The sequence below is a fragment of the Schistocerca piceifrons genome, chromosome 6 (assembly GCF_021461385.2).
Source record: "Schistocerca piceifrons isolate TAMUIC-IGC-003096 chromosome 6, iqSchPice1.1, whole genome shotgun sequence".
NCBI classification, from domain to species: Eukaryota; Metazoa; Arthropoda; class Insecta; order Orthoptera; family Acrididae; genus Schistocerca; species Schistocerca piceifrons.
The window spans coordinates 81671269-81692785 of NC_060143.1; the positions used below are offsets into that span (position 1 = coordinate 81671269).

Here is a 21517-nt window from a genome sequence, read left to right on the forward strand (position 1 = left end):
ATGCAGGAACAAGCGGAAAGAAAATAAGTTTGAGTAAAATGAACGGTAACTTACGTATTTAAAAAAACGTCATTAAACATAAACGTAATACGGAAAAGGTTGAAGGAAAGTGGTATTTGCCGTGCAGAGTCAATATTATACGTCTGTCACTAGGAAGCACAGCGACATAAAGAAAAAAAATATGTTTTACGCATCTTTCAATCGCATTGCTAAGCGAAAGATCGCGAGAAGCCAATAATTTTGGATGCGATTGTCACAAATATCTCTTATCTAGTCATACAGTGGATGACTGTCCAAATCACGTGTTCAAGGTCAGTTGTTTTTTTGTAATTGTACGTTTGTTACCCAATGTTTCTGTCATTGAACGACGAGAAAGCGAGGAGCGTAGGTAATTGAGTTAATAATCAAATAAAAAGACACATTTTGTGATCCACGCGGATTACAATAGTACGGTTTTGATGTTGTGGGCTCCGAAAAATGAGTAAAAATTCTGTCTCGCAGTTTTTTGGGAGATGTCACCAATGGAATCACGGAAAATACTGCACACAGGGTAACCAACGACAGCTAGCGAAGTTTTCTATTTTCCTTCAAGTTTAAAAAATATGTTATTAAGAAGTACACCTAATACGCTAGAGAAAATTTACGAAATAGTTATTAAACACACAAGAGTATTATATATTTGACAAATCAAGCAAACTTCGCCGTCGTTTATTGAAAACGCTTATGCAGTTCTCGTTGTATAGTTGGTATCTCTGCTCACTAGTTCGAGAGTAGCGTAATATCTTTGTTATCCGCGTGAACATCAACGGAGTCAGTTGCGACGTGAGAGCAGGTGGTGTACGTTTGTGGGTGATGGCATGTGTTGACAGTGCTTTGTGCTGGATCCACATACTGAAATACAAAAGCACGGTATGTTATAACAATAACTTTCTTTGAAAAGTCCGTCTTTTTAGTACAGACTGTACGTAACGATTATGAGTAGTGAATAGAAAACATTAGTTACGTTTTGCGAATTTCAGCATTTGAATCATTTATGCGTAGTATATGGCTAAATAAGCAGGCATCCGTATAGCGTAGTTAGGTAAATCCACCCGAAAGTCAGAGTTGATACAGTTTTATGTTATTTAAACTGTTGTCAAAACATTAAGAGTATCGTTTCCACAAAATAGTGTTGCTTAATGTGTCTGAAATGTTAAATAACACCTGCAGTTATGTGATTGAAGTTTACATTTTTTGTAAATTGAAATTTATTAGTCTCATGATGTACATAATTTGATTCACGTGCAGGAAGCACCCTAAAACTTTGTAGTGAAACTTCGCTGTAAACAGAACAACTGAGGATAATACAAACACCCAAATAACGCAGTTTAGTCATAGAGAAAAAAATCTAATGTTAAGTGTGATGACGCCCAAATTCAGTCCTGTCACTATGCGGGTCTGTTACCCGATGACCAGCGACTAATTATCTCGATTTTTATGTTTATATGCCCTTACTGCTGAAGAAAGAATTATTTCGGTGTCAGCTGTATATAAATCTAAAATTACTAAAGTTATATCTGCGCGCATTCACACTATTAAAAATATCTTAGTGCTTACGTTACTGATCTGGATTACGCATTCTACAATGTTTGTAATTTAGAAAATAAGATTTAGCTTTTTTTTTCAGAGTACACCCCGTCAATTCGGCAGGCTGGCATTTTTCCTCTCTTCACATATTTCTTGTTCGTAATTGTTTTTGAAATTTGCATATGACTCCAGGGTACATGTTTACAATAGGGAGTTACAGCAGTTTTAAGCGTAATTGTGAGCCTTTCTTTTCCTGTAAAAATGCCGATCCGCGTTTCATTGTTTAACGAATATACCGCAAGTGCAGCATCTCACTGTGTGTAGTACAGATGAATAATAGATAATAAAGACAAGGAATGAATCAGATAATTCTCTAATTTCTCAGCAAGATTATTCTGAAATGAAGTAAGAAGCACAGACAATATCGAGCGTTAAGAATATGTGAAATATGCTTAAAAAATTGAGAAAACAACAGTTAAGCTCCTGTCAAAACTCAGATGTACATTCCGTTTACGTACTGGAAGTACGTTTGAGAAAGGCAGGAATTTTCTTTCCCTGGACGTGTGGGTTGTTTGACACGGAGCATTGGCTTTGTACAAGAGTGCAGGAGGAAACTGTCTCAGCATTCTTAAATTGTAGATAACGTGCATAAATCTGAATGGCCGGACGGGTGTTTGAATTGCGCTCCCCCCGGGCAAACTCACATATCGACTATTTTAAACAATGCCCAATCTCGCTAATTCAATTGGCCACAAATCTGCTATTTAATAGCGGGACTGGTAGACAGGAAGGCTCTGTAGCCTCATTAAAACCTCATAGGACGCACTGTATATTTGCATTTTATTTAAAAACGATAATGGAGAACAGATTATTTGGATGGAGGTGGTCGTTGGCGCAATTCCAGGTCATAGGAAGGAAGATTTTTGAAAATTACTGCTGTGGTAAAATACACCACTACGTGAAAGTCTATGGATAATGAGAAAATCTGACCAGAGATGATCTGAAATATATGGCTAATAGAAGTCAGATAGCTCTAGTTTTTCATCCAGAAAAATTTTATTCTATCATAAAAGTGCACCAGAAGGAGTAGAGAGAATATTTAATCTTTCACTATTATTTTAATGTGGTATTTCTTCGTTGCAGCTGATCTTCCGTTCACACTGTTATAAGCAAAAGAAAGGACAGTATACGATTCTTTATTTAGGTGTTCATCCATCCATCTGTTGACAAATTTGTGTGGATGTCATCATTATAATTTACATATTATACTACTCACAGCTGGAATAAAGAAGATAAGACAAGAAATTAATGATACAGTCTTAGTGTATGTACCATTTATCGCTGAACTATAAAAGAGTAAAGGAACTAAAAGAACCTGATTCACACAACAGAAACAAAACACGAGACTGCTCAGTTAATATACCTTGGTTTTACAGTACAAGGTACGATTTACAAACTAGATACGTATCATGTGGCTTAAATATACAGCATGCCGTTTGTCTACTTTCTTACTGATCAATTTGATTATTTGTAATAAGTTTTTTATTGTATGTAATCTTTGAGTAAAGACTATTTTTTTCTATTTTTTAATGTTGGTGAACGTTTTCAGACCATTTAAGTCACACATTTCCTTTGTAACTTTGATAACTTTTGGCAATTTGTTATACAGGTGACTCCTTAATGGTCTGCCTCTTACCTTTCTCCGTACCCATAAATAAGTACCAGAGACCACAATAATAGGTTTGGTGGTTAAGTTTTTTCGGGAAATGTTGCCGGTGGAATCCCAGAAAATACTACACACATGGTGACCAATTACAGCCAGTGGGGAAAAGAAGAAACAAACTACATATTGGTTTATTGAAATGCATGTAATGCTACATTTTTCCATTTTTCTGTACCTTGTGTGTGCAAAGTACATTGTTCTCAGGCATGAACTGTGACACACAGTCGTTAATACTTATATCACACAGCATGCTGTACTAATTCTCTTTCCAAATACTCAGAAACTCATCCCATGTAAATATTATCTTGTTGTATTACTCTCTTCATTTAGAGTGGAAGTTAGTACTATTAGTCTTTATATTCAGAATTACCATGTTGTTTGTTGGCCAGTTGCACACCACCAAAAGCACCCTGTCAGCTTTCCCTTCGCATTATTTCTGGTGCTCTGTCAGTGTTATTACACAGCTGTCATCAGTAAATAGCACTGCTTCATTTTGTGGTCCACAATAGGATGTCATTAATCTAAATAGGAAACAGTTTGGGGCCAAATGCCTTCCCTTGAGGGACTCCAATGTTCACATTTATTTATTTATTTGTCTTTATTCATCAAACATAATTTCACAATGGTACAGGATTTGTTAAGGTAATACAACACACAGCATACATAACATGCTTTATGAGGATAGGTTGTAGATAGTCTGTGGTGATAAGGCAGGTGGTCAGCTGTAGACTTGACAAAGGAAGCATCCCAGCATTTGCCATAGTGATCTAGGAACACCCAAATCAGGGTGAGCCTCCCGAATATGAGGCCAATGTTGTAACAGGTGCACAGCTTCATCCAGTCAGTCCATATCCTATGGTGTTCCTCGATTTACACACAATTTGTTTCAGGTAACTTCCAGTATGAAACATAGTTTCGATCTTTATTGCCGCAGATACTGAAGGCACCCACTGATGACTCCTGGACTGTTTCTGGTTACTTAGAAAGTGAAACATAATTCCAGTCTCTGCTGCTGCACAGACTAAGACACAAACTGCTGACTCTTGGACTGTGAAGGTGCTGCTGTGCACCTTGCATTGGCTCCATTCTCTCAGTGTTAAACTATGTGCTTTTGTGTACCTGAAAAACTAAGCCAACTCACATTACTATCCTGCATTCTACATCTTGAGACTTGATTTCCATATGAAAGCAGTAAACCATAATCAAATGTTGAAATGCAGAAATGTGATGTAGTTATCCCCCTTTCGCTAAGTAATTTTAGTGTGTAATGTGCATTACTTATGCTGAAGAACATTTTAGCTGCCTTTTTAAACAAATATGTTTTAATAATCTTTTTCTCTTCTTTGCCAGTTTATTATTCAATTTTATCATCTAATATAAAATAAAATGCTGTTTTGAGTTTCTTTTGTTTATCCTGGGTAAATATAACTCCAAACTGGATCTTTTTCCATTATTATGTATAAAAATATTGGTGCTGTATTTAGTAATAGTACATATTGATATTCACTTCATGCAGCAAGGATGCCCAGTATTTTAAATTGCTCTTCACAGTGAATCCAACTACTACTTCCAGTTGTTATCCTTATGGCTCTTTTCTGCAGTTTAAAAACTGTGTCCATGTTTTGTGCCTGTGATCCCCAGGAGACCCAAAGTTAGGACTTGTGTGCTTGAGGATAGTAGTACATCACAACAAGACATTAGCTGTTACAGTCTGATAACATCCTAAGAGTGTAACATTCTGATAACATTCTTTTTGCCAGTAACTAAGAACATTGTATATTTTCTCAGAAATAAAAGCTTATGTGGATTTGATGGAGTCTTCAATGGAATACTAAAGATTTGTTCCCAATTAATAAGCCCTGTGTTGTTTGAAATACATGATGCATCACCAGCTCAAGGTAATTCTCCAGAGAGCCTGAAATAAGCCATTGCCTCATGCTTGTTTAAGAAAGGTGATAGCAGAGATGCCAGTACCTTTTTCAAAATTTTTGAGAAGGTGATGCATTCAAGAGTAGCATCTCAGCTGAGCAACAGTAATGTTCACAGTAACTCAAAATTTGGATTGCCGAGAGTTGCTCCACTGAGAATGCTGTTTGCGTCTCCCTCATCAAATTTTACAAGCATTAAATAACAAAACAGTGCTGGTTGGTATTTCCCACATCTCATCTAAGGCATTTGACTGAGTGACTTATAATATTCTCATACATAAACTGATGTCTTATGGGATTGGTTGTATAACCAACCACTAGATAATGCCGTATCTGACCATAAGACTGCAGAAAGTTTTACACAGTAATTCAACCAGTATAGACTGTGGACATTATTCTCACTGGGGAGAAATTACATATGGGGTTTCCCAATGCTCGATCTTAGATCTGCTATTGTTGTTAAATATATAAATTGGTGTAGTACACACAGATGTGCCTAACTCACTATTGTTGCTATATGTATTCTAGGATCTTCAATATAATCTTCAAAAAGAACTGATGCTGCTCATTGTATCTAAAAACAAAGATGATGTGACTTACCAAACGAAAGCGCTGGCAGGTTGATAGACACACAAACATACACACAAAATTCAAGTCATCAGGAAAGAGGGGAGGAGAGGGAAAGACGAAAGGATGTGGGTTTTAAGGGAGAGGGTAAGGAGTCATTCCAATCCCGGGAGCGGAAAGACTTACCTTAGGGGGAAAAAAGGACAGGTATACACTCGCGCCGCGCCGCCCCCCCCCCCCCCCCACACACACACACATTTTACAAATGTCTGCTTGTGTCTGTGTATGTGCGGATATATATATATATATGTGGTGTGTTTGGTAAGTCACATCATCTTTGTTTTTAGATATATTTTTTCCATGTGGGATGTTTCCCTCTCTTTATGAAGATGATATTGAAGATCGAAGAATACATATAACAATAGTGAGTTACGCACATCTGTGTGTACTACACAAATTATAAGTGTAACACATAGTGAGGAAATAATAGCCTGGAAACTTTAGAATTCTTAGGTGTCCATATTGATGGGAATTTAAGCTGCAAAAAGCATATTTTGGAACTCTTAATACAGCTTAGTTGAGCCACATTTTCACATAGAATCATTTCAAACCTTGGGGAGGCGCAGATCAGTAAGTTGATGTATTTTGCATATTTTCATTCAGTAATTTTATGGGGTAACTCATCTTTAAGAAAGAAAGGTCTTTGTTGCTCAAAAAATCTGGTGTAAGAATATTGTGGTGCTCACCCACGATCACTTGCAGACATCTGTTTGAGTTACACACTTTGACTGCTGCTTCACAATACATTTATTCCTTCCTGAAGTTTATTGTGAATAAACCACTGCTGTTCAAAAGAAACAATGACATACATAATTATGATATCAAAAGGGGAAAATGATGTTCATTACATCAAATTAATGTTTCTTGAATACAAAAAGTGTAAAACTGTTAAAAAGTTTCTCCTCAACAACCCCTTTGTTCTGTAGAATTAATTCTATTATTGTAATCTGTAAAAATTGGTGGCTACTCACATCAGTATGTCTTTTTTTAAAGTGACAGTGATCATCATATAAGCATATTTACAAAGTAGTTTGTGATGTGAATATAAAATTATTTATTCCACATAATTAAGATTTATCATGCAAATGGTCCATGGAACATGAAACTAACTTCAAATATTTGTTCCATGTTACCTGACAGTGTTCATCCCTAAACACTTCGTGTGTGCCACACAATCTATAGATTTATCATTAATGTGGCTGAGTTTTTTTCCCTCTCTTTATGCTGAAGTACACATGGTTTTTCTTTGTGTTTAATGTTAATTTCATACATACTGACCACATGTAAACTTCGATGAGGCTTTCATTTGCTTTCTATAATAGTACTTTTAATATTTCATCAGTGGCTATGATGATGCTGTCATCAGCAAAGGGAACTTTTCCTCCGTGTGGTATAGTATCTGGAAAGTAGTTGACATTATTAAGAATGGTATTGGACCCAACACACCACATTGAGGAACACCAATGTTTATGTGGTTCTTGAGTGACAGTTGCTCTACCAAAAATTTAGTATCAGCAGAGACGTGGATTATTCCATCTTTTATGTACTGTTTCCCACGTAAGACTGGAAGCACTCTTCCGTTATTCCTCTTGTACTTAGCACTTCCAACTTGTTCAGCAGTATTTCATGGTTAAGTGTCAAAAGCCTTAGACAATCTAAAACACTTACAACACTGCCCCCCCCCCCCCCCCCAACAAAAGCTTCAAGTACCACTTTCGTGAACTTTCCAGTGGTATACATTGTACTTCTCCCACTTTTCAACCCACAGTGCACTTCGTTAAAGAGGTTTTATGTACTCGTATAACTTAAGTCTCTGTTTCACAATTGCTTCAATTTTGAGACTGAAGACAGCAGTGATATTATCCTGCAGTTTTTGTTGCTTTCCACATTACCTCCTTTTAGTAAGGGCATCACTCATGTATGCTTTAGGTATTCTGGGAAAACACGTGAAATAAAGGACTCATTTTATTTATTAATGGGACTTTTATGCTATCTATGTATACCTTCAGAACATAGACAGGAACCTTATCCACACCACTGACTACTTACTTTTTAATTGTTATACTGTCTTCCTAAATTCAAACTGTATTGTAGGAATGATCATCATTGTGCTCACTTTGTAAGTCATTGTGGGTGCATCATATGTTGTAGGAAGATTTTTCTGCAGCTCCTCTGGAATACCAGAGAAATAGACATTTATATAATTTGCTAATTCCTGAGGACTTTCTATTATTCTATCCCTATCTTTGATTTGTATGATGCTATACTTGTCTGCCGTTCCCAGTTTTTTGTTTTATAACATCCCACATGGCTTCGTTTTTTATTTTCTGCATTATATATTAAATTGTCATTGAATGAATCTTTTTACTGCATGCAATGCCCTCGTATATTTTTTTGTACCTGTGACTACTCGTGGAACAGTGGACTACTGTTCTGCTTTTGTAAAGAACTGAGACAGTTCTCTCTGTGGCCTTTATAATACCCACAGTTAATCCATCTATTTTCCTTAGCTGCAGTAGAAATGGATTTTTGAAAATATCTCCTCAAAAATTAATTTAAACACTGTGCAGAATTTAGAGTACTTAGCATCTACACTTCTTTCCGTATGCATATCGCATGTTTGATTTGCCAATGCTCAAGAACGAGTATTTATTTTATGATCTGAGAGAGTCCTGTGATTTAACTGTTTTCACCGAACTTATCTTTAACTTTGTTTTCTAACAATATTGATCCAAAATCCTAAAATCTCTGACAAATACTTGACAGTTTTCTGTGTCAGTATCCATAAGTACATGATCTCAAAGTGAAGCTGAATTTTTGAAACCCTCGAAGAAGTGTTCACCAATTTGGCCATGCCATAAGTATTCAAAATGTTATGAAGTTGTTGCTAATGCCATCCTCAGCCTGTGTTAATGTTCATGTTTCCATTAGTTTTGGGCCCGAGACTCTTTAAAGTGCTTCAGATAATTTGTTGAAGAAAGTGTCCACATTACCAATAGGTGAGCAGTAAACATACAGATTGAATAAATTATTATAGGCCTCTAGCTTTGTTACTTAAAAGGCTGCCAATTCAAAATGTTTATCTACAATAGTTTTGGTCAGATTTTCTCTAGCTTTAAAATGTTTTCCAATGCTCTTAGGGGTACATGATCCCCCACCCTCTAAGGTAGTTCCACAGTAGCAACTTGTACATTTGTATGATTATAGCACTATATGCTGCAATTTATTTTTTATACAGCAGCATTCTGTAATCACTTTGTAATGCGTGCTACCGAGCTGCTCCAAGACAGCAATTTATGTTCAAGCTAGTGTATTTTATTTTTGATGAATTAACAGATAATTCTGGGAAATTTTCTGTGGTGCTTGTGCTCCCCATTAAGGCACATTCTACTTCCCACATACACAGTGTAAAAGTCTTTAAGGTGGTTGAGATACTTTTTAAGAGAGGGAAGCCTGTTTCAAGACCTATTTCTCCTACCCATGACAACAGGTATTTGACCATGTGTGGTCCCACACCCACCCACTATATTCTCACTAATAAACTCCACTAATCTCCCTTTCCAAAACCTGTTGAGGTGCACACCATGCCAGGGAAGGCCCATTTGCCGATACTCCTCACCAACACCAGCTCGTTGTGCGCCCAGCCAGCAGTCGTTGGCGCAATCTCCAGCATTGCATTGACAAGCGTAACAGCACTGCCAAGATGAGGCTAGTCGTGTTGTCAGAACAGCTGTACCTTGCTTACATTGATGCCACCACTTAAAGCCAGTTTCTCTGGTCACCACTTGTTGTATGCCTTGTCCCTGTCTGTTCTTACACAAAGGCCCTAAGCCCCAATCACTTGATCTAGACCAGCACCTGGCTTAAAAATGAAAATGCTGGTGATCTGATACTCCTCCCCTAACTCCTCCAGTACCTTAGGTCCTCCATCTCCACCATGATTTCTACCTATCAGTAGTACTCTCTTCATCTTAACATTAGTATTATTCCTAATCACAGTCAGTCTGCCACACACATTGTATTCCTGCAGCATCTTGAGGCTCCTTTCCCCACAACCCTGTTGCTGGTAGACACAACAAAACTGAAAGACCATTTCCTCACCCTGCTGTCTCTATCAACTGCCATTTCCCAACAACCCCCATTGCCCTTTCCTCATTCTTAGCAACTCCCTCCTAGCTTGACTCAACTGTGCCCAAAGGGCATAAATCTTCCTTTCCTGCTCCTTTATTAACCTACTGCTGCTACATATTTTGCAGTTCAGGCAGAGGGCCTCAGTGATCTCCTCAGACCTCCCCCACCCCTATGAGACTATTTACTGCAGCTACCACAATGCATCCCACTACTCCCTTTCCCAAGACAGCTCCTACACTTTCCACTATCTATAGGAAAGAAAAAAGGCTGAAATACGAAACAGTGAAGGAATATTATGAAATTTATTACATTTATTTCGCTGTAAACATAATGTAGTCTCTGCAAATGTGTTAAGTTTGCTATTACCACAAGTTCAGTAACATCAGATGTAAGGTTTTGAAAGGTCAGACAAATGTAAACAACTGTTTGTAGCTGTCACACCTTATAGCAATTTAAAACAATTCACAATATTTCAGAGATGTAGTACAGATAGTTCGAATCTTCCCTTCTGTGATAGGAATACCTACACTTGTGTGCTCACAGCAAAATAAAAAAATGGAAAGTCCAAGTTGGGATCTCAGCAATATTGTGAAACAGGTAGATTACGTCACACTGTGAAGATGATTCATTGAGCTGCAGATAGTTGCAACTCAGCATGTCATCTTTACTGTAAGTAGCAATGTTCTTTCCACAATATTGTTAATACTAGTAGTATAAGGTGTTTATTAAAAATATGTGTAAAGGTACACAATTCATTACAAGTTAGAGCTTAGTACGTAAACAAGTCAGTCAGATGTGTAAAACAGCTATTGGCAATTCATTGTACAGGCAAACACATAATCATACAAAATATACTGCAAAGGTAGTCAAAATGTGGAAACAGACACAAAAAGACTAAAAATATAATCAAAATTTGTTTTGATGAGCACAATAGCCTCACTTGCAACTTGGCCGCCATCTTGCCATATTCTGGATCTGAAAGATGTTTCACTATATGTTTAGAACATACTGAAATTTGGGAAGTATGTATTCATTGCACTCTGTTGTGTATGATCCAAACTATTTGTTTACAACCCCCACTCGTCCCTAATTTTCAGTGCCTTACTCTCAATCATTTTGCGATCAGCTGTGTCGGGTGCTTCACTGAGGTTTAGGAAATAGCTGTTAAATTTCTCCTTTACCCAGAGCTTCTAAACTACATTTTTAAAATTGGCCCTAGCAGCTTTCGTTCCTTTTTCCATATTTGAAACCTCCCTCCCGCCCAGAGGGCTCGCCGCTCTTTGGTTTATGCTTGGCAACCACGGGGTCCCAGTCTATACAGCATCTTTTCCGTTCCATGCTGCACATCCGTCCTCTTGCTGTTCTTTTTCCCTTCAATTGGGAAACATCTTTGGGATGCATTTGGGAATGTGTTCTGCATTTTCAATAGTCATCAGAACAGTCTCTCCAGTGCTTTTCATTCCTTTTTCCTTTCTTCGTTCCCCTTCTCCTACCCTCCCTCGTCTTCAGCGATTGAGGTTCCTATTTCTTCTTCCTTCCTGTGTGCTCCTTAAGGCCGGCCTATGCAACTGACGTGTAACAGGTTGGTAACACATAACTCCCAGCCCCAGGTCGACAGGTAGGGTTCGCACAGGCCAGGCCCAGGGAGGGATGATTGCCTGAGCTGCTACCTTCCCAAATTGCCAATTGGTCCCTCTGTCAGGTGTTCGGGGAGTGTGACCTAAGGTGGGTGCTTCCCCCTCTGAGGAGGGCCGCCAGTTGGGAGGAGTGCGCCATCAGAGACGATGGCAATCGTGGGGGATTTTCCTGCAATGAGCCAATCATCATCTTCACAATTAATGCCTACTACACGCAAGTGGAATGAAGCTCATGTTTCAAAGATCCTCCCAGCTGCACCACAGTTCCTCGTGGTTTGCTGTACTAAAGACAGTCAGTGCTTCACTATGGTAAATCTGTTTATTATTCAGAAAGGTGTTGATGAAATTGCCAGCTCTGTGAAATCCTGCTCTTGTTTACACAATGGCACTTTACTTTTGGAAATTACTACTGATTCTCAAGCACAGCAACTGCTAGCAGCTTCGCTCCTCTGTGGCTATCCTGTTCGTGTTGAGGCCCATTGAATGCTGAATTTTTCCCGTGGTGTTATTTACACTAGGCTGCTTGATGGTCTGACTGAGGCAGAAATCCAAATGTACCTCTCTGTTCAGGACGTCACTGCAGTCCATCTGGTGGTGATAAAGGTAGAAGCGTCCTGAATGCCCTCAGGCACTATTTTTTTCACTTTTGATAGAGTGGTTCTTCCATCAGAGATCAAAGCAGGCTCTGAAGTTATCACAGTTTGTCCATACTTTCCAAACTCGATGCGCTGCTACCAGTGTCGTCATTACAACCACACTGGAATGTCCTATTGCCACCTGGCCAAATGTGTAACCTGTGGTAGGGATGCTCACAAGGGCGATTGTTCACCTGCTTCTTACCGCTGCATCAATTGCAGTGGTGACCATGAAGCCTCCTTCCGACATTGTCCCACATATCTCAGTGAGTGGGCCGTCCAGGAGATCTGGGTGAAGGAAAAAGTGCTTTACCCGGTCACCTGCAAGTTGTTGGCTAGTTAGATACCCTCTGTTTTACCATATGGCACTTACAGTAGCATTCTTGCTACATCTCACTCCACAAAGGACATGACGATGCAGACAAGTGACCTCAAGTTCACCACCATGGTTGTAAAATCACCCAGTGTCATGGTAGCATCCCCATCCCCTCCACCAGGTGTGCAACAAACCGCCAAACTTTCGCCTCACAGGGCGAAGTCATCTGCTACACAACCCACCGGCCGAAAAGGACAGAAAGAATATTTCTGTAAAGACATTTCAGCTAACAAATATTTGAGTCTTTCTCTGCCAACCGGAAAGTCTCCAAGAACTCAAACAAAGGTAAATGGCCTCCTCTTTCGCCGACTCAGAGATCTTCAGTGGTGTCGCCACGTGATACCCTCACCCGATCGACCTCCTTGTCGCTGGTGCACATCGCCAATCGTTTTCCTGCCCTGGGCTGCATGGACAGACAGAGGGAGAAAGCTGACGCCTGTGTAGATCTCATGGAGCAGGATCCTCCAGCCTCTGCACCCTGTAGCACTGAGTCTTCGAAGGCTGGCGCTTGGCAGCCTCCGAAGTGACACCCCTTCATTTTTTCCTCCCTCCCTTTTCCTCATCATGACTACTCCAATGGAACGTTTGTGGCCTTAGATCCAACAAAGAGGACTTAAAGCTTTTCTTGGAATTGCTGCATCCAGTTGTTCTCTGCCTCCAGGAAACAAAATTGCATCCTCATGATCACTTTGACTGCTCACATTGCTTTTCTTAACACTTTGGCCTTCCCTGCTCCCGAGGCCGGCACTCCATCTCGTGGGGGAGTTATGTTGCTCATCCGGGATGATGTTTGTAGTCAAACCACCCTTCTGACTACCCGTCTTAAAAGCTGTTGCAGTCCACATTTTCCTTCCTCACTTCACCTTTCCTTTTGTATCGTTTACATCCTTCTGTCATTCAATGTCACCAGGGCGGTCTTCTCCAGCTTATTGGTCTACTTCCTTACCCCTTTTTGCTGCCCAGTGACTTTAATGCACACCATCCCCTTTGGGGCTCTCCCAGATCCTGTCAGAGGTGCCCTCTTGGCTGCCTTAACACTGAAGCACCCACATTCCTGTCAGAATCCACGCACACCTATTCCCATTTGGACCTCTCCTTCTGCACTGTCCAGCTTGCCCGTTGTCTCGAATGGTCCATTCTCTCTGACATGTACTCGAGCGACCATTTCTTGTGTGCTCTCCATATGCGGACTCCTACCGCACCTATATGCACACCCAAATGGTAGCTTTCTAAAGCCAACTGGAGGCTTTACTCCTCCCTGGAATTTCCCCATTTGTGATGACCAGGTAGAATATCTTAACAAACAGTATCCTTACCTCCGCAGAATGCTCAATTCCTTGCATTTCCTCGTTACTGTGCCATATCCTGGTCCCTTGGTGGACTGAGGTGTGTGGCAACACAATTCGCATACAGAGGCATGCTCTCTGCATTTTTCACCATCATCCTATGATCCCAGCTGTATTTGGTATAAACACTTACATGCACAGTGTTGTCGTGTTCTTAGAGATAGCAAAAAAGTTAGCTGGATTTCATTTACAGCTTCTTTTAACAGTTCCTCTACCTACTGCGTTGTATGTCTCAAACTCAGACGGCTCTCTGGGACCTAAGTCCGTTCCCCAATTTCCAGCCGCACTAGCAGATGGCGCCATAGTGGACCCTATTGCTATCTCCAACACCTTGGACTGGAATCAGATTTATCTGCAGCCAGAGACACTGCTCCAGGACCTGATGAGATCCATTATACCATGTTTCATCATCTGTGTCCTGAAGCGAAAGGTCAGCACCTCTCTTGTTTGTCAGATTTGGTTTGATGGACAGAACCCCATGACTTGGAAGGAGGCAATCTTAATTCCATTCTGGAAACCAGGTAAGGACCATAGCACCCCTAACAGTTATCGGTGTGTCACCCTCACTAGTTGTATGGGTAGGACTCGTGAATGCATGGTCAACCGCTGCCTCATCTCACTGCTAGAGTCCCGAGGTTACCTGAGTCGCTCCCACTGTGGTTTCAGGCGCTACCATTCCACTCTTAATCTAGTACCTCACGCCGCGGAAGTCGAACACACGCCAGAACAAATGGACGTGGTCAGCTCATAGAGGGCTCCGCGTCCGTGGCGGCTATTCCGCGCAGCGAGGGTGCCACCGCTACGCCACGTGCAGACAGCGGCCAATAGCTGCTCCCTCCAGTTTCATATATAGGGACTCGCTCTGCCCTAGTCCAGTCAGTCTGGTACTCGCTCTGGATTTCGTTTCTATCTCGGCGGTACTGCGTTCTGGTCGTTGCTCGTTGTTGACATTTGCCTGGCTCTGGTTCTGAGTGGATTTACTGTTGGTGTTTGGTGTTGTGGTTTCCACAAGCCTCCATTGTTTATCTCTTCCTTGTTGTGTCGGTCATAGTTGGTCGTGGTCGGTTGTTGTCAGTTGTCGTTGGTTTGTTGTCAGACTCGTCCTATGTTTAACCGGTGGTGCATGCTCCACCGCCGGCGGCTTCCCCGCCTGGCGGCTCCGATCCGCAGCCGAAGGCATTCCCGCAGTTGGTTTTGGCTACTACACTTAACAACTTAATTCTACTGGAGACGGCGATACTGGAGTCCTCCTTATGCCGAAACCATTTAGTTTGTGTGTTTTTTGATCTTGAGGCAGTTACAACTGACCATTAGTAGGCTGGAAACCTGGCCCCAGACAACTGGTTTTCGTTTCTTACCTGAGAAGACTGTGTGTGTGTCAATTTTAATAGTGCTCGACGGAGTTTTAATCAACCAGAGCTTACAATGGGGGACCATATCTGTCTTTTTCAAGACACAGTGTGCTTTTTGGGTTTATTATTTGACCCGAAACATGGCTCCCACACCTGAAAGACCGACGAGCAGAGGGCTTCCTATTGTTGAACATTTTTAAATGCTTTGGCAGAAAAACATAGGGAGCTGACAGGTCCTGCCTCCTACAGTTTTATAGGGCATTTGTTCAATCACGCTTGGACTATGGCAGCGTGATCTGTGGATCGGCCCGTCCTTCCTACCTCCGGATGTTAGATGCTGTCCACCATATGGGCATTCGGATATTGACTGGAGCCTTTCAGACCAGCCCAATTCAGAATCTGTGTGCAGAGGCTGGTGAACCACCTCTCTGGATTCGGCGACGTATCCTTTTGGCTCCACAGGTGCTGAAAATATGTGTCACCCCAGTCATTGGCATTTAGTTCAGCGATCCAGCCAACCTTCGAATGACTGTTCAGGATTCGGCCTCAAGCGACCCAGCCATTTGGTATATGTGCTATGGACTGCCTCAAGGATTTGGATGTCTCGGACATGAAAATACACACCCAGGGATGGAACGCACTGCCGCCTCAAGGATTTGGATCTCTTGGGCATGAAAATACACACCCAGGGATGAAACGCACTGCTGCCTTGGTGTCTTCAGAGACCCAAAGTGATTTTAAGCTTGACGCAGTACCCGAAAAATTGTACTCCGGATATGGTTTTTGGAACTTTGTTTTAATCTATTTTAATTATGTACCATAGTTTTATCATTATTTATACAGATTGATCCCAGCAGGGGAATGTTCTCGGTTGTTCTGTGGTTTTTTCTGATAGGAATTTTAAAGTGCGTCTTCCAGAACAATTTACAAATTGTGATGCGGAGTTATATGGCATTCTAATGGCACTGGAGAGGGTTCACAGACATCACCGTATGAGTTTTCTTGTCTGTTCCAACTCTATTAGTGCACTGCAAGCGCTTCACCAAATGTATCCGGCAGACCCACTGATTCAGCTCATCCATGAGTGCTTACAGTGGCTCCAACGCCGTGGCAAGGTGGTGATCTTTTGCTGGGTACCTGGCCACATTGTTTACAGGGTAACAACATGACTGATAAAGCTGCCAAGGAAGCATGTCGGGATGGCGCTGTCCATCAATGTTCCATCCCGTTGCATGCCATTACCTCATTTTCTGACAGATGCATCATGCATCATGCGTCAGTGGGAGACTGAATGGTTGCAGGTGTTGGACAACAAACTGCGGTCGCTGAAACCAACCACGAAAGCTTGGTGGACTTCGTGTCAGCCTCGCCACTGGAAGGAGGTTTTGCTTACCAGACTGCGCATCAAGCATAGCCCTTTCACACATTGCTTCCTCCTCCGGGGGAGGATCCACCTTTCTGTGAAGTTTGTGGTGTGCCGCTTTCAGTTCAGCAAGTTGTGGCTACGCGTGTCCTGTATACTGATATTAGGCCAGCCCTTGGTCTCGCGGGAAATCTGCCCACCGTCCTCGCAGATACCGATACCAGTGTTAACAGATTGGTGAAATTTTGTGAACTATCAGGCCTCATCCCTAAACTGGTGGGGAAGGGCGGTGGACTTTAGTGTGTTATAAACTGCTCTGCTTGTGGGGACAGCCTTCGTACCCACCCATGAGATTTCATGTTGACTTTCCATCAGGGCGCTGATGACTGTGATGTCGAGCGCCCCCTCAACCCAACTCATCACCATCATCATCCAACACTTTGGGCCACTATTTTGTGGAGATTTCGAGCTCCACCAACTATCACCCTGCCTTCCTCCATCGGAAACAAGTGGAGGCAGCTCAGACGATACACATCTCTTCTCAGAATCGTGGGTGATATGTTCACATTCAGATGTTGCAGAACCTTTCTCTTGTGGGAGAGCACTTTCTCCTTCATACGTAGAGTCGCATCTGGGCAGAGGGCACTTTTCCCAGATGCTGGCATGAAGCCACTGTCATACTCATACCCCATTTCTCTCACCAGCTGTGTTTGCAACGTGATGGAATGTGTCCTTGGAGACTTTCGCGACGGTGTACATGAATGAAACATTCTCTAGGATTTTATTCGAATTGACGCGGCTTGAAAACCGAGAATGTTTTATTCAAGGTGATGGAACATTTAATTTATGTCTGCCTGGTATGGTGTCTCGAGTCGTGCAATTTACTAACCACTGCACGGTGTGGATTTAGAGTGCGCCGTTCTGCAGTTGACCATCTCATCACTTTGTCCACCCAAGTTCATGTTCATGGATGATTTTCTGCAGAAATCCCAAACTGTGGCCATGTTTTTCAGTTTGGAGAAAGCCTGCAATGCCTGCTGGTGGATAGGTATCCTCAGTATTCCCTACATGTGGGGCTTCCAAGGCTGCATTGTCAGTTTCCTTCAGGAATTTTTAAAAGACTGAATTTTCAAAGTACATGTGGGTTCTGCCTTGTTGGACGCCTTTATCCAGGAAAACGGTGTGCCTCAGGTTCCATTGTGAGCGCCGTCCTCTTTGCTATTGCCACTAATCCTATTATGGCCTGTCTCTTGTCAGGCATCTCCGGTTCCCTTTTCGTTGATGATTTTGCCATCTATTGCACCTCTCCACAGACCTGTTTCCTTGACTGGAACCTTCAACATTGTCTGCATTGTCTTTACTCGTGGAGCATTGTCAATGGCTTTCACTTTTCCACTGACAAAACGATTCATTCGAATTTCTGATGGTGCAATTGGTTTCCTCCACTGTCCTTGCATTGTAGGCCTGTTACCCTTCCGTTCATTGAAACTATGAAATTGCTGGGGCTCATGCTCGATCGGAAACTTGGCCGCTTGCTGTACGCAGTCTGACAATGTCCTACGTATCCTCAGCAGTACGTCCTGGGGGGTGGATTGGACCACCGACCTCCATTTCTACTGCTCCCTTGTCCGTTTGAAACTAGACTATAGGTGTTTCGTTCATGCACCTGCATGTCTGTCCGTCTTAACACCATTTCAATACAGTCTGCCATCATGCATTCGTTTGGCCACTGGCACCTTTTATACTTGCCTGGTTGAGATTCTCTACGCAGGAACTGCTGAACTACTGCTGTCATACTGCCGTAATTTTCTTCTTAACAGATATGCATGTCATTTGTCTGCCATGCGTGGCCACCCATCATATGCTACCTCCTTCGATGACTCCTGTGATCACCAGTATTGGTCACATACCTCTTCTGTTACCTGCTGGAGTTCACTTTCTGCTATTGCTCCAGCAGCTTAACTTCACGTTACCTGCCACTTCCCAAATGGTTGTGAAGCCATCACCACCTTGGCTTCATGCGGCAGCCCATCTTCACCTTGGATTTTATTCACTTCCTAATGATACCACTCCAGCCTTTCTCTATTGCTGTTAAGATTCTCGACCTTCGCATGGAACTTGGCTATAGTACCTTTGTGTACTCTGATGACTCTCCGACTGACCGTGGTGTCAGGTGTGCCTTCATCATTGCCACTGACCATTTTCGGTATTAGCTTCCAGAACACTGCTCAGTATTTACAGTGGAGTTGTAGCCACACAGTACATTTGGCGACACTGGAGCCACTGTGATGTTTACGTGGGTTCCGGTCACATTGGTCTGTTGGGAAATGAGACCACTGACACTGCTGCTAAGGCTGCAATCCTCGTACCTCAGCCTAACTAGTTCTTCCATTGCATCTGATGATATTTTCGTTGCTGTCTGTCAGCAGGTGGCATCACTTTGGCACCACTGATCCTCCCTTCATGAAAACAAGCTCTGAGTAAATAAACCTCTCTGTTGCTTGGACGGCCTCCTCTCGGCGCTCTTGCCGTGAGACTATAATTTTAGCTAGTTTGCGTATTAGCGATTTTCCTTTTAGCCTTGGACATATGTTGTGTTAAGTGATGATCCCCCACCACTTTGTGCTCATAGCCCTCAACCGTTGACAGTTCACCATTTCGTGACAGAATGCCCTTTTTTAACCACTGACATTCTCATTTGTGTTTGACTTCTGAGTTATCGGCTGTTTTAGCGAACGAGTGGGTTGGCGACAACGTTTTACTTTTTATCTATTGTAGTAATAAGGCGAAGGACATTTAATCTTTAGTTCAGGACCTTCATTGGATCTATGGCGTATTTTATGGCCATTTCTCAAAGAGAAAGTCCGTGTTTCTAGGTGTCTATCCTTCCATTGATTGGGTTTAAAGTGAAGTTGCTTTTAATTCGTTTTTTTGTCTTCGTGTTCTAAGGTTCTGAGATGGGCATGTATGATTCTAGTTGTTTTTGCATCCCGAAACCAAACAAAACAAAACTGATTTGAAAAACCAAACTTTTTTTTTTTCCACAAAAGTCGGCATTTATTTAAATAATCCATATCTGGTTTTCGTAAGTCACAATTATTTTTTAAAGAGAAGACAGTAGTGAATCTGGTCTGAAACTCTCTACAATTTTTGTATTACTTTTTTGTGTGTGGGAGGAACATGGAAAGCAGCTGGATATAATTCCCATTTGTAATGTCTGTAAGGAGTGTTTTTATGCTGCTAATCCAGTTTTCTGGCAGACACATTGGAATCTCATCTTGACTCATTTATTCATTCATTCATCCATTCATCCATGGATACTGGTCACACACACACATACAGCTGCATTTCAGGAGGCGGCCTTCTGGTCAAAAGCTTGTGTGTTTAATAGACTTCGTTGTGCCCATCTGCGACTCAACATTTCTGCTATTTGGTGAGTAGCAAACATCCTTTTCATAATTTTGTCATTATTCCAGCCCAAGTTTTCCACTTTTTGAGTAGGCCTATATAAGTATGCTTTATCTGGATAGAACACGGGGCCAACCATGACTTTCATGAAGGAATTACCCCAGTGTTTGCTTGAAATAAAATAGGAAAAACTACTGTAAACCTGAATCAGGATGGTTGTACATAGTAAACTCTGTCCTCGAGAGTATGAGGTCAGTATCTTAATGACTGCACTGCCTCCTTTACTTGGTTTGTGTTATACAGTGTTGTTTAGTATGAACACAGGTTTGCTCTTCATTGCTGGAAACATCATGGATACCCAGTGGTGACTGTGAAACCACAAACTTGTTGCTGTGCTCATTCCACTCCAGCCCATTCAGAAAACTGACTCCTTCAGCATGCCACTACTCCCCATGAATGCCTTCACGTCCCGTCCTCAGTCCACGAGAAAAAGTCAGTGTCTGCCCATAATGAATGGGATGTTGAACTCAGGAGAATGAAAAGTCATTACCATCATGCACTCTGCATCTTGGCGCATGATTTTCTTGCAGAAGCAGTACAGTATTGTAATGTGACAAGGTGCTGTAACTATTCTCTTTTATTAACAACTCCTACTGAGAGTCCTCTAAGTAATCTGTTATTGTATAGTAATCCTTTTTTATCTACTTGGGAAATTTTACAATTTTATTCCCTGATAGAAAATGCTGTTTGGAATTTTTTGTTTATTATTCCTAGGCAGTTGCAAGTCCAGACTCACTGTTGATCCATCATTATGTACAGAACTATTAGCGACGAACTTAGTAATGCACAAGAGATTGGTAGAGGTACTTGTTGAGGTAAGGATATCCAGTTTTGTAAACAGTGTTCTTTGCAATGAGCCTGAGTACTATGTCTAGTTATTATTCTTATGGCTCTGTTTCATAATTAACAGCAGACATTCGCCGTTACAATCTAATGACACAATCCAAAGAGAAAACGTGGTGATGACGTTCTTTTTACCAACATTTTTGTGTGTTCATTCCATGTTGCTTCACAGTCAATATTCCAAAGATGGCTGGTCATCATTTGCTAATGCTCTACAGCACTCTGTAAATATCACACTACAATTAAGCCAATTCACTTTGAATATGAGTCAAAGTTGCACTAAAATTATGACATTTCTCTTTGAAGGCGTGCTAGTATGCAAATAAAACAGATGAAAATGTGTGTCATTGATAACTAGAAACTAGTGTCGAATGCTGAAATGAAGGTCAGCTGCACCACAATCAACTCAGAGAAGGGATGGAGCTGTTTTCCTATTGTGCATCCGCAGATGTGATGTCATCCCTACCGGCACTAAGAATTCTATGTTGCTTACAGCGCCAGGTCACTATTTTTGTTTGAAAC

The 21517-nt window shown here is 41.5% G+C and overlaps 1 protein-coding gene across 1 annotated transcript in view; it reads left to right on the plus strand.

The window, feature by feature from the left end:
• The first annotated feature begins 800 nt into the window (after positions 1-800).
• Positions 801-21517, plus strand: part of LOC124802559 (putative helicase MOV-10) — a 343832-nt gene continuing 323115 nt past the window's right edge. The window contains exon 1 of the mRNA XM_047263426.1: positions 801-909. The gene's annotated coding sequence lies outside the window, so the exon portion shown is untranslated. The remainder of the gene's footprint in view (positions 910-21517) is intronic.